Raw genomic sequence first — 12,741 nt, 5'->3', positions numbered from 1 at the left:
GCTACATAAATGGGAAAGACTTAGGACCGAACCTTACCCCAAACTTCTGGATCCCACCTCAATCCATAGGTAGGTAACAGGAAAAAAACAGAATTAAGAAAAAAAATATATCTAAGCTCCTATACGTTTAAGTATGTTCAACTTCCTAATGTTAACATAATATGAAGAACTAAGATTAATTGAATCCTATCTCTATATCAGGCACTAGTACAACATTTTAAAATTCATGATTTCAAGGCTGTCTCGCACATAATGACCATGGCCTTCTGCTAAAGGCTGTGAAAATACCAACACATGAAATGAAACACGATGTCTGGGTTCTCAAGGTCTAACCGGGAAAACCGACATTAATAACTATGAGTACACAACCACTGTATTACTTGCTCATGAAGTCAAGGTTAATTAATGAAGAGAAACAAAGAGGAAGCAAAGATGCACTATGTTTAGATGATGATCAAGGAAAGCTTCTCAGAGGAGAAGACATTTGACCTGGGTTTTGAAGGCTGAGAAGAATTTTGTAGGAACATATTTTCTAAAGGTTAAGGCAGAACATAAGAGAAAGACAACAGAGAAAAATGCACCATGAGACATAGCGAGCAGAATGCTTAGTGTGAAAAACAGTTTGATATCAGATAATGGAAGATTTTGACTCAGTTTTTGAGAAATGAGAGAAATAAAACATAATTTGTGCTTCCAGAAGGCAGTTCTGGAAGCATGTGAAGGGTGGTATGTGCAGAGGAAAGCAAACAACATTTCCTGTTGAGATTCTACGAGTCAGCTTTTCAAGGGCAGCCTGAACATGATGTCCCTTCCCACGTTCATGATTGTTCTACATGACCAAGAGCCTTGAAATTGTGGTCATTCTAATATAATTTCCTCACATATTCCAGCATCTCCCCTTGAAGAGCATAACGTAATCATAAAGAGAAAAAAAGAATTCGAGTTTGTCTAAGCTACACAAAATGTAAATTTTTTCCAGGTCACCCCTTTAACACTTGACATATATTTACCTTAAGTTTATGGCTCTCTTCATCTTTCTCTTCTCGTCTGTTGTTGTTTTTCCAGACTGTGAACAAGGTCCTACTGAAAAAACATTTGGTAGATAATAAATATGGCTTGTTGCTTTCACTTTATAAAATCTCTCTCATCTCTGTTTAAATATCATTGTTCATGTCTCGTGTTTCATGGTGCAGGTCATTACATTTTCAGCCCATATGCCATTAAAAGTACAGCCAAAGATTGGTTTGAAGCCATTCTCAGATGTTTTAGACAACTCAGCAGTGATCTCGATCAGGTTGGGCAGTGTCACAATATCACAACGGCTTGCCCCTACTTCTTAGCTATTGGACCTGAGTAGAGATTTCAGCTTCACCTTAAGGTTGTTTTTTTTCTTTTTTCTTTTGAACAAATTCATGATGCTTGTTGATTAATGTTGCTGAAATAAATTGCATAGAAGTACTGGACTTTTTACATGTGTTGCCAAATCTTTACTAGTTTTTGATTGATTTTCACTCAATAACTTTAAAATGTATGGACCTCTTGTGAGTATATCGCCTGTAGTGCATCCAAATGCATAGTTGGTATCTCCCCTTAGATGTGTCACCAGTATCTGCAGATTAATGTGTCCAAACACAGCTCTGCATGCTGCTTCCCACAGCTGTCTTTCCCATTTCATAAAATGGAACCACTATTCAACCCAGTTGACCAGGCTTTATCCTTAGGAATCGTCTTATACTCCTCTGTTTTGCTTACACTTTACACGCAATCTGTCACCAAACCTGTTACTTGTATTCTCAAAATATATCCCAAATCTAACATCTTCCTACCAGTTTCACTGCCGTTTGCCGAGTAAAAATGACCTGGATTGCTGCATAGCCCTTCCAAAGTTTGCTCTTGTTCCCTACATTCCATTCTCAATGTAGCAGCAAAGAAATCAAGCTTTTAAGCATGTAAATCCAGTCATGTAATTTTTTTGCACAAAATCCTCCACTATTTTCTTATTACAGTCAGAAAAATATCTCATCTAATTTTATGGCCTACATCTAAGGCACATCACCCTCTACCCCATATCTAGACGAATTCCTTTGGTGCAGGTGGAAGATTGAAACCACACAATATCCTGCCCATGTGCGAACTCTTCACCCAGTGCCACCCCAACTGCAGGAAAAACCCTAAATTACTCTCCTTTCCTTGCTCTGTCAAATCATTTTGGACCAGCTTGGGAAGCAACCCTTTTATTTCAAAAGGTCTTATTTTATAAGGAATAAACCTTTTCATACTCACTTGGTGTGTGTGTGTGTGTGTTGGGGTGGGGTGTTTGGTGTGTGTTTGACATCCAAAACAAATTTTGGATGGGATCTATCCTTCTGCAGGATGACTATAAGACTATAAGAATGAATGAATGAATGAATGAATGAATGAATGAATGAATGAATGATTTCTTGTGTGTGCTTTATCTTTCTCCTAAAACAATTCCAAAATGAACTATTCTCTTATCCATCAGTTTTCTTTCTATATGTTCTTTGTTCTCCTTTATGACCATTTTTTCTCTTATATGATAGTAGGCTGTGCTACTATCTCAATCTCTCTCTCTCTCTCTCTCTCTCTCTCTCTCTCTCTCTCTCTTTTTCCTCATCAAGTTGGAGTTGTCAAACTTGCTTTATTTACTCTTGGTGGTCTATATACCCTTTGTTCCAATTTCTTCACATTTAAAAATTCTATGCAAGGACTCACCATAATTTCTACATATAGGCTTAGAGTTTGGGGCTTTATGCCTTCTCCTGAGAGCTTTTTTTACATCATGCATTACCAAGGGTTACCACTGACAAAGACTTTCTCATTGACTAAACTCTATACAGTCTCCTGAGCCTGACTAGGCCCCTTCCTTAGGCATTCTCCAAGAGCCCATTTTAGTAAGACTCCTGCTAAGTCAGTTCAGTCAGAATCTGCCACCCTCAATATCTGTTGAAATTCCTCATCTCCCATTATTCCCCCAGATGATATCTGATCACTGTGACCTGTCTTCAGCAAGAATCCCATCCAGGCAGTTAAGTCAGAATTGCCCCACCCCCTAACCTCTGATGTTTCTTCTTAATAATTTTCCATCCGTGGACCCCTACACTGCTCCTTGGCTGTGAATCCTCACTTGTCCGTGTTATGTTTGGAGTTGAGCCCCATCTCTCTCCCGTACTGCAAAACCACATCACAGGAGTCCCTATACCTATCGACATATCCTGAATAAAGTCTGCCCTTCCATTTTAACAAGTGTCAAGATAATTTTTTCTTTAATACCACTCTTGGATATCTTGGGAAGAGAGAGAACCTTCTCTCCTGTTTATCAGCCTGCTTACCATTAAGAACAATTCGTCTGCTCTAATGGGACTATGACCTTTTATTTACCTCTGTCAAATTTTCTAGCTTTTGAGAAATTAATTTCACTTACTATCATATTATAGTCAGAAAACACAATGTCTCTCACACTTTATTACAATCTCTATACAGACCCTATCAATTATCTTGGCAATTAATGCACACTTTTGATAATACTGACCAACCTACGAGCACAGATATTCAAATCCAGATTCTGTAGTCATTTTCACATACAAATAAAATTAAATGTAGTTTTTCTAATCACTTTTGTTTATTTCTAAACCTAGACACCAGAAGTAGAAGAATTGACTCCACATTTCATGCTATATGTTATACACAGAACAAGTGCAATATTCCCTAGGAAACTTCTCTCTTCTGCATGTATAAGGAGCATATATGCTCCCAAATCTGGTCCTCTTCCTTTCTTAGTAGCAGCTGTGGTTTTTGTCCTGACATTTTATGTCTTTCCAAAACAAGCACATAAAATATCACTCCCCTCTTTGGTTTGGTGATCAGCATTTGCCCATCGATTCATAGCAAACTTGCCTTCCCTTCTCCGTGTTTAACCTCACTTACTCTGACGAATTCTTCAGAATTCTACTGAAAGCAGAATGCTAGGTAGCCATTCCAGTATAGTTAAAATGATTCCAAGAGATGACATCTATTTGCTATTCAGTATCATTGTCAAGAACCCTAAACACAGTCTCTTAGCACAACATTTTTCACTTTCTTCTTCAATCTTTCATTGTTAGGGACTAATGAAAGAGGGGTCTGCTGGGCTGCTCTGGCCAGGGTTCACCACTGAGACTGGATCATGACCCAGGAACCAGTCTTCCATTTCATTGGACTATAAACACAATTTTATTGATGCTCTCTGAATTGTCAAAGATAAAACTTCCACTAATTGAGCTCACGAGAGATTGTAAAATAGGATGTTTCTCTATTAATAGATAAAATGCAATAAAACTAACCAAGAGAGCAGAATATTTATATTATTTGATTTGCACATTTTATTTCTCCGAGCAAAGCTGGATAAGAAACTGTACATTATTCTGTGAACTTGATATGACAGCAAGGGTATCATAAAGGCTGGTATAATAGACCTACAGTATTGTTATGGACCACCCCACCTGTAGGAACAATCCTGCCAAGTCGAGATTCAGACCTTCCCTCGGATGATTGCTTCTGCTCTGTTCTAGTCTCCATGAAGACCACTCTCTCTTTATTCACATGTTCTTTCATGAGACAATAGTTAAAAAATAATAGCTGCTTGACAGACGATTGGATAAAGAAGGTGTGGTATATATATATATATATATATATATATATATATATATATATATATAATGGAATTCTACTCTGTCATAAATAAGATGCAATAGTGCCATTTGCAACAACATGGATGGATTTTGAGACTATTATGCTAAGCAAAATAAATTAGATAGAAAAAGTAAAGAACCATATGATTTCACTGGCATGTGGGATATAAAACAGAAAGCAACAAAGGAGACAAACAAACAAAGAAACAGAAACTCATAGACACAGACAACAGTTTAGTGGTTACCAGAGGGTAAAGGGGGAAGGGGGGGTGGTAAAAGAGGGAAAAGGGGGTTAAATATATGGTGATGAAAGGAGAACTGACTCAGGGTGGTAAACACACAATGTGATATATAGATGATGTATTATAAAATTGTGCACTTGAAATCTATCTAATTTTACTAACCATTGTCACCCCAATAAATTTAATAAACTAATAGTTGCTTTATATTAAGTACTTACAATGCTTCTAATGTTTTAAGCTAATAATAGTAATAAACACTTAAATATTTACTATATTGCAGGCACTGTTCTAAAGTACTTGTTTACCCTCATAGCAACCTTATGAAGTAGGTACTTATTACAATCTCCATTTTAAAAAAATGCACTGATATATATTCTTTACAAAAAAAAAAAAGTGTATAAAATGAGAATGATAAAATGAATACCTAAATATCCTCACCCAGCTTAAGAAATAGAACATGCATCTCTTTCCTCTCCCACTCTATCTCAATTAACCAGTATCTTAAAGGTGTTAGCTGCCTTTCTTCTCTAGTGGTTTATTAGAGTGTGTTTTGCCTTGTCGATTTGTAAGATTTTAGTTTTACTACAGCTGTGTGCCAAATCACACTTTGGTCAACAATGAACCACATATACAACAGTGGTCTCTTAAGTTTATAATACAGCTGAAAAATTCCTATTGTCTAGTGACTTCCTGACATAACACAGTACTTACATGTTTGTTGCGAATGTAAACAAACCTACTGCGCTGCCAGTTGTATAAAAGTATAGCACATACAATTATGCATAGTACATAATACTTGATAATGATACTAAATGACCACGTTACTGGTTTATGTATTTACCATACTACACTTTTTATTGTTATTTTAATGTAAACTTTTTCTTATAAAACAAGATTTGCTGTAAAACAGTGCCATGTTACACTAGCAGCTGCCTCGCGTTTACGTCTCTTGACTATATCATTTTTCTCTTGCGCTTCATTTAATCTTGTGTTGTTTTATACACTGACACGCTGTGCAGGCTTGTAGCCTAGGAGTAACAGGCTACACCTATAGCTTTGGTGTGTAATGGGCTACACCACCTAGGTTTGTGGAAGTGTACTCTGTGATGTTCACATAATAACAAAATCACCTAATGACACATTTCTCAGAATATATTCCCATCGTTAAGTGTCCTATGACTGTATAGCCTGAATATCAATATTTCATGCTTCTAATGAGTTCTTGCTATCTTCTCCCAGTTTATGTTTCTTCTTTTTTCTCTCTTTACTGTATCTGTTAATCTTAACATAGTCAAATTTATCTATCTCTCTTTATGATTTACACTTTTTATGTCTTGTTAAAAAAATTCTTCCCAACCCTGACATCATAATATTATTCCTTTCAAACATTTCGATAGTTTTGCCTTTTACCTCCTAAAAATAATTTTTGTGACTGTTGTGACAGATAGGTAATCATTTATATATTACAGATGAAGAAAATAACGCACGGGAATTGTGTTATCCAAGGTTCACAGATGGTAAATTGTAAACTAAGATTTTAACCCAGACAATCTGATTCTGGAACCTGCATTCTTATAATGCTCTGATAGTATAATTAGAGAAATTATACAGATGTGGAAACTGAGGCTCAGCAAGACAAAGTGACTTATCCAAGGTCACACAATCAGTAAGAATTACAGACACTATGCAAATTTCAACCCCCTTTATACCAGAGTGCCTACATTTTCCCTTATATGTTCTTACTAGGACCACATGCTGGTTCGTGGATTCTATTTCCACAAACTCTCTGCTCTTTCTCCTTTATTTTGAGAGTCTTTTTATTTCCTAATTACATCTGCAGAGAGCTGGTTTTATCAGTACCCTTTGTATTTAACTGGTTTAACCCACAAAGTCAAGACTTATCTCCTAGTTTTGGAATCATCTTATCTCATCTTTTTCTGAACTTATCACATAGCCTTATTTCTCAGTCTGAGTTTATATGTGATTTTCACCTCTAAGAGGCCCATCTGCTGACCTTCTAATATTCTGTATTCAAATTCTATTTATAGCAGATCATCTTACTTTCAGCTTCATATTACGTCCTTTTCAGTGGTTGCAATTAACACTTCAAGGATTTCTTTCATCTCGCTCCTTTCCTCCTTGGACTCATCTTTTACTTCTTCTTTCATTTAATTCATACTCAGCTACTTCTACAGAAGTCAAGGATAATAGCTGACTTTTCCCTGTCATGGCTTACAAGGGCAGAAACAAAGGTAAACTTTTTGATAAAAGTCAGCCACTGTTTCTAATTCCTGAAAATGAAGTATAAATTCTCAGCTTCTGCGGTTACTTTGAGTTCAAATGAAGCAAGCTTGTCACTTCTGGATTTTTAGAAGGCCCTTGATTCAGCCTAAATTATCTCAAAGTACAACCTTTACGCATACAAACTACTCCATCTTGCTGATACATCTTCTGATCGAAATGCAATTTTCTCTACTGTCACGTATTGAAATTCTGCTCTTCTTTCAAAGTCCATGTCAGACACAACAATCTCACCCCCCTGCCACGGGCACTTTTTCGACCACCCGAAGCAGAATCCCATGTACACACCCCAGCATGTTGCATCACCTGTGGCTCATTCTGCTTAGTCATGTAGTACCTGAGTACTATACATATGTAGCCCCTAGTATATCGCAAGTTCCTTAGGGAATAAACCCCAGACGGATTTTAGAAAACTACAACTACAACACTCTTTCTTATTTAAGATTGTAGTTCTCCTACAACCAGAACTTTTTAGGCCTATTGCGTAAACCTTCGGAGGTATTTATTGAACTGAATTGAATTGCATGATTAGTTGGGCTGAACAGTCTTTTTTTCTTTCATGAAATTATTTAGGATCTACTCATGCCTTGAACTGTATGTATTATGCAGTAAAGATAATAGCATGCATATAACATAGGCCTTGTTTCAGAGACAGCTGAGGTAAATAGATGAGAAAACAAAAGAAAGTGCAAGCAGTGTGGTGGAGAGGCAGACACCGGAAAACTAGCACAACTGCTTACTTACCAGCTTTGGTCCCTGCTGCTTGTACAGCCTTGGATGTGTCTCCTGATCTACTGGTGCCTGAGTTCTTTTCACCTGCAAAATGTGGGGAGTAAATTCCCACCTTTCCAAGAAGATTTTAGGTGCAGAAATAAAGCCCAGAGAAACATTATCAATAAATGGGAGCCATCGTTGTCATTTTAGTATAATATTGCATATTAGCTAATGTGAAAACAGCCAGAGTTGTTTCAAATCAATTCAGATTAGAGGATGAATCCAGATGACGACATCAATACAGCGGTATGTCTACCCAAACCAGACTTGTTGAGGCACAATACTGTTTGTAGTGATGACCGCTGTTAAGATCATCTCAAATTTCATGGGGGAAAAATGGGAAAAGAAAACACTTATTCAATGGTTGTTATTCATGACATTCGTATTAGGTGTTTCATACATATTATCTCATTCAGTCTTCACAATAGTCATGTGGGTACGTGGGCTATTCCTATCCTCTTATTATAGACATAGAAACTGAGATTCAGAGATGTTAAATGTCTGCATCTTTAGTATTGTACTCTAAAAACAGAAATTTATACTTCAGGTAAAGTGTGTGTGTGTGTGTGTGTGTGTGTGTGTGTGTGTGTGTGTATGTGTGTGTGTGTGCGTGAGTGTAATATATTTTTAAAAACTACAGTCATTTTGCTAAGGAGCGTGTTATTAAATAGTGAGTTGGAACATCTGCCCTTGTTAACTGCAATTCAGTGGTGTTTATGGAACAATGTCATCTCTTTGCCGAATCAAATGGCACATAATGTACTACTATGTAGCATAATAACTGAAACATAAGATGTCCTTGAAAACTTCCAATCTGATTTTTCAGAATGGAGTGGGCATATGATTACTGGCAAATGGAAGAGCTATCTTTGCTGTCTTATACAAGCAGGGAGCTATTGCACCTCCTAGGGAGTAGAGTAGAATATTATTTCTAGATGAAGTAGTCTGTTTGTTGGGATCATCACCGTTATTACGTAATCTAGCGTAAATTGATGCAAAGAGCATAATTAAGAATTTTTGTTACAAATTTTGTCTGTGCCTCCAGTGGCAAAGTAGAGGCTGGTCTCTCTGCTTCTTTTTCTATGAATTACTGGAACATCATTGACTATACTTTATATTTCATATATACTGTGATATACTCAGGCCATGATACTATAATCCTGTAATTGGGGAATATTTAAACTTACTTTTATGAAAGTATATTGTTGCATAGTGAAGGCTGAAATATTAATATCAATGCTCTTCTGCTCTGCCTCTGATTTTATAAAAAAATGAAGATTTATATATATGTATATATATACACATAAATATGTTATATTTATATGTTTTACATATAAATATTTATATTTATTAAAGCAAATTTACCATATGCTTTCAATGTGTGTTTGGGGCCTGTATCTATCTAAAGTACTCTTTTCAAAGAAACAAGCCAATAAAATAATAAATAATAAATAGAATAAGAAAAGATTGAGCCCAGTTATAAATATGCTCGGGTCTGCAAATCTGAAGATCATTCAGCTTGTGGTTTTGATATCAAAGATAAAAGTGACATGTAAAAGGGAATAGATTTTCCCATGAAAAATGTAGATGACTATTCTAAATCATAACTGGAGTGGCCTCACTCTATAGCATACGTAGCCCATGGCAACAAGAATGATGAGGAGAGGGAAGGAGGTGGAATTAAAGGCGGCAGGGCCTGGCTCTGTGGGACTGAGTCTGGTGGCTGGGGAAGCCCGGGCACAGTTTGGGCAGATCCGCTTCTCTATGCCTGGGGAACGAGGAGGAAGAAGGATGTCACACCTGGCCTGTGAGGCACAGCGAGCCTCTGACAAAGTGCAAGTGGTGAGCAACTAATATCATCCAGCAAGTGGTCTTCTCAGAATGATGCAATGAATTTCCTAGTCTTGGACAAAAAATCACACGGACACTAGGAGAGGGTAACAATCAGCTGGTAAGAGTTAGGCAGGTTTCAGAGCAGTTCAGGTTGTAAGTCAAATGGAATAGGTAAAGAAACCAAGGGACCTGCTTTGTTTTCTGGAAATAAAAGTGCCAACATGGTGTAGGGGTTGGGGAGCCCGAGAACACTGTGCCTCAGAAGCTTGACCTCAACCAAGAGCTCATCCATGGCATACGAGACACCGGGCCCACAGGCTGCATAATCCAGTCCAGAGTTACGACATGAGAGACAGAGCTTCTTAGATAGCCTCTGATTCTGCCATAATTGGCTCAGGGAGAAGTAGGCAGACAGGAGCTGGGAAAGGCAGAGTTGGCTAGAAATTAGGTTGACTTGGAACGGTAGCCTGTTACTGACCTACCAGATAATATTTGAGGATAGAAATGAGAGGCAGGAGAAGAAATAGCCATTATTATTCCACTTGTAAAATTAAAGGAGCATCCTTTGCAGCTGATATTTCAATTATTTATTAGAGATCTCCCAATTTGAAATACAAAATCTCCTTATCTAAACGTCCAACTCAGTCTTTTTTGGGATCAGTAAGTACCTGAAGAAAGAATGATTGAATGGATGTAAAAAACAAGATGCCTTACAGAACAAAGGCAACCTTTGTTTTAATGATTCTTTACATAACTGCATGTCCCCAAATGGTTCACAAAGCATTTAATTACATGCTAGCAGCAGAGGAAATGCTAGCATTGCTGTGTGCCAGCTTTAGCCCACATAGAGTGGGGTATGTCATATGAACTCACTAAGTGTAAGGAATTTGCAGAAAGCTCACTCCCAATGTTTTCCCTTGGAAAGCACTGTTCTCATTTCATAGAAAATGAAGTGACCTATCCATACTTCTTCCACCAGGAAGGATGGTACTCAAGATGAGGCAGTAAAAGTGGGTGTAATTTGCAACCCAAGATTCCACAAAAAGACCTGAGCATCTAGGAGTATGTAAGACTGGTGAGCAGAGAGGCTAAAGAGAAACAAAATTGGCAAGGCCTGGGGTATATAAAATGGGCTGGGAACATTTTAGATTTCACTTTAAAGGTTGGCCTACATTTCAGCCTACCCACTGTCTTTAGATCCACAGGTAACAAAGAGCTCCCACAAAGCCCTTTCTCTTCTGGCCTTAATGCAGGTGACATGATTGACCAGACCCAGAAATAGTTCGGCTGTGAACTTGGATGAGTCAAGGCCTGGAAGCCTAAAACCCTAACAATTCATTGAAAGAATGGCTTATATTGTAGTCTAATGAGATCATGAATAAATGTATGGACACAGCAAAACACTAGATTAGCCAGGACTTATGGGGAAGAGGCTGGGTATACCACTGAAATGAGTTCAGACTTTATTTTGTGGACAAAGGGCATCCACTAAAAGATTTTAAGAAATGATAAATTAATTACTTATTCAGTTTCCCAGCAATCATATACTGAGTACCTGCTGTGGGCCAGGCATTGAAGATGAACAAAACACAGCCATCAACTCCAAGTAGTGAAGAGTTTAGTAGAGAAACACTCTTACGTAAACAGATCAGTGTAATTCAGTGTTGGTAGTGCTACAGTAGCATCATATTTTATGTTTATTAGGGGATAAGAAAGAGTTATCAGGAATTGGTCAATTTAATCTAAATATTTAAGTAAGAGGTTTAAGAAAAACAAGCTAAAAAAAGAGGCTGATGAGATGACTTTTGAAAGGTTAGTGAGAGTTCATTAGTTGAAAGAGCAGGAAAAGGATATTGGGAGTAGAGCGGACGCGTGCTCAGGGGCATGAAGGCATCAGTCAGCTGGCTTGTCTGGGAAACTGTAAGTAGTTGCGCACATCTGGAGTGCAGGGGTGAGTGGGTGGGGTGGAAAGTAGCTAGACGGCCAGGTAATCATTGCAGAGTCCACACTGGGGGGTTCTGGGTCTGATGGCAGTTGTGGAGAATAGGGTGAGGTTGGGGGGCAATCGGCTAGTTAAGCCATCATCATTCGAGATAGGTCAAGGAGAAAATATTTGTAAAAGATACATCTAATAATGGATTGTTACTCAAAATATACAAACAGCTTTTAAAGCATAACAATTAGAAAACAACCTGAATAAAAAGTGGGCCAAAGACCCTAACAGACACCTCATTAAAGAAAATATACCGATTGGAAATAAGTGTACTAAAAGATGTTCCACCTCATATGTCATCAGGGAAACATGGATCACAACAACAAGATACCACTGCACACCCATTAGAATGGCCAAAATCCAAAACACTGACAACACCAAATGCTGGTGAGGATATGGAGCAACAGGAACTCTCATTCATTGCTGGTAGGGGGTGGAAAAAGGAACTGTCACTTTGGAAGACCATTTGGCAGTTTCTTACAAAACTGAACATACTCTTACGATATGATTCAGCAACTGCACTCCTTTACCCAAAGGGGTTGAAAACTTACATCAATACAAAAACCTGCACACAAATGTTTAAAGCAGCTTTATTCATAATTGCCAAAACTTGGAAATAACCAAGAATGTCCTTCAGAAGGTGAATGGATAAAAACCTATACTATATGTAGACAAAGAAACATGACTTAGTGCTAAAAAGAAGTGAGCTATCAAGCCATGAGAACACATAGAGGAAACTTAAATGCATTTTACTAAATTAAAGATGTCAACTTGAAAAGGCTACATAGTATGTAATTCCAACTACATGACATGATGATAGTGTGTGGGGGGGCAGATAAATAGACAGAGCACAGAGGATTTTTAGGGCAATGAAACTACTTTGTATGATACTATAATGGTGGTTACATGT

The 12,741-nt window shown here is 37.6% G+C and overlaps 1 long non-coding RNA gene across 1 annotated transcript in view; it reads right to left on the bottom strand.

Annotated features, from left to right (window-relative positions):
• Window positions 1-757: 757 nt before the first annotated feature.
• The window catches only part of LOC141572377 (uncharacterized), a 236,051-nt gene continuing 224,067 nt past the window's right edge, over window positions 758-12,741 (bottom strand). Inside the window, exons 5-6 of the long non-coding RNA XR_012497740.2 lie at window positions 7,976-8,047; window positions 758-1,083 (exon numbers count right to left, since the gene is read on the bottom strand). This is a non-coding gene — a long non-coding RNA (uncharacterized LOC141572377). The remainder of the gene's footprint in view (window positions 1,084-7,975; window positions 8,048-12,741) is intronic.

Source organism: Rhinolophus sinicus, chromosome 14 (genome assembly GCF_057876585.1).
Source record: "Rhinolophus sinicus isolate RSI-liver-muscle chromosome 14, RSI-T2T, whole genome shotgun sequence".
Classification (NCBI taxonomy): Eukaryota; Metazoa; Chordata; class Mammalia; order Chiroptera; family Rhinolophidae; genus Rhinolophus; species Rhinolophus sinicus.
This window is presented reverse-complemented; position numbering and strand designations above follow the sequence as displayed.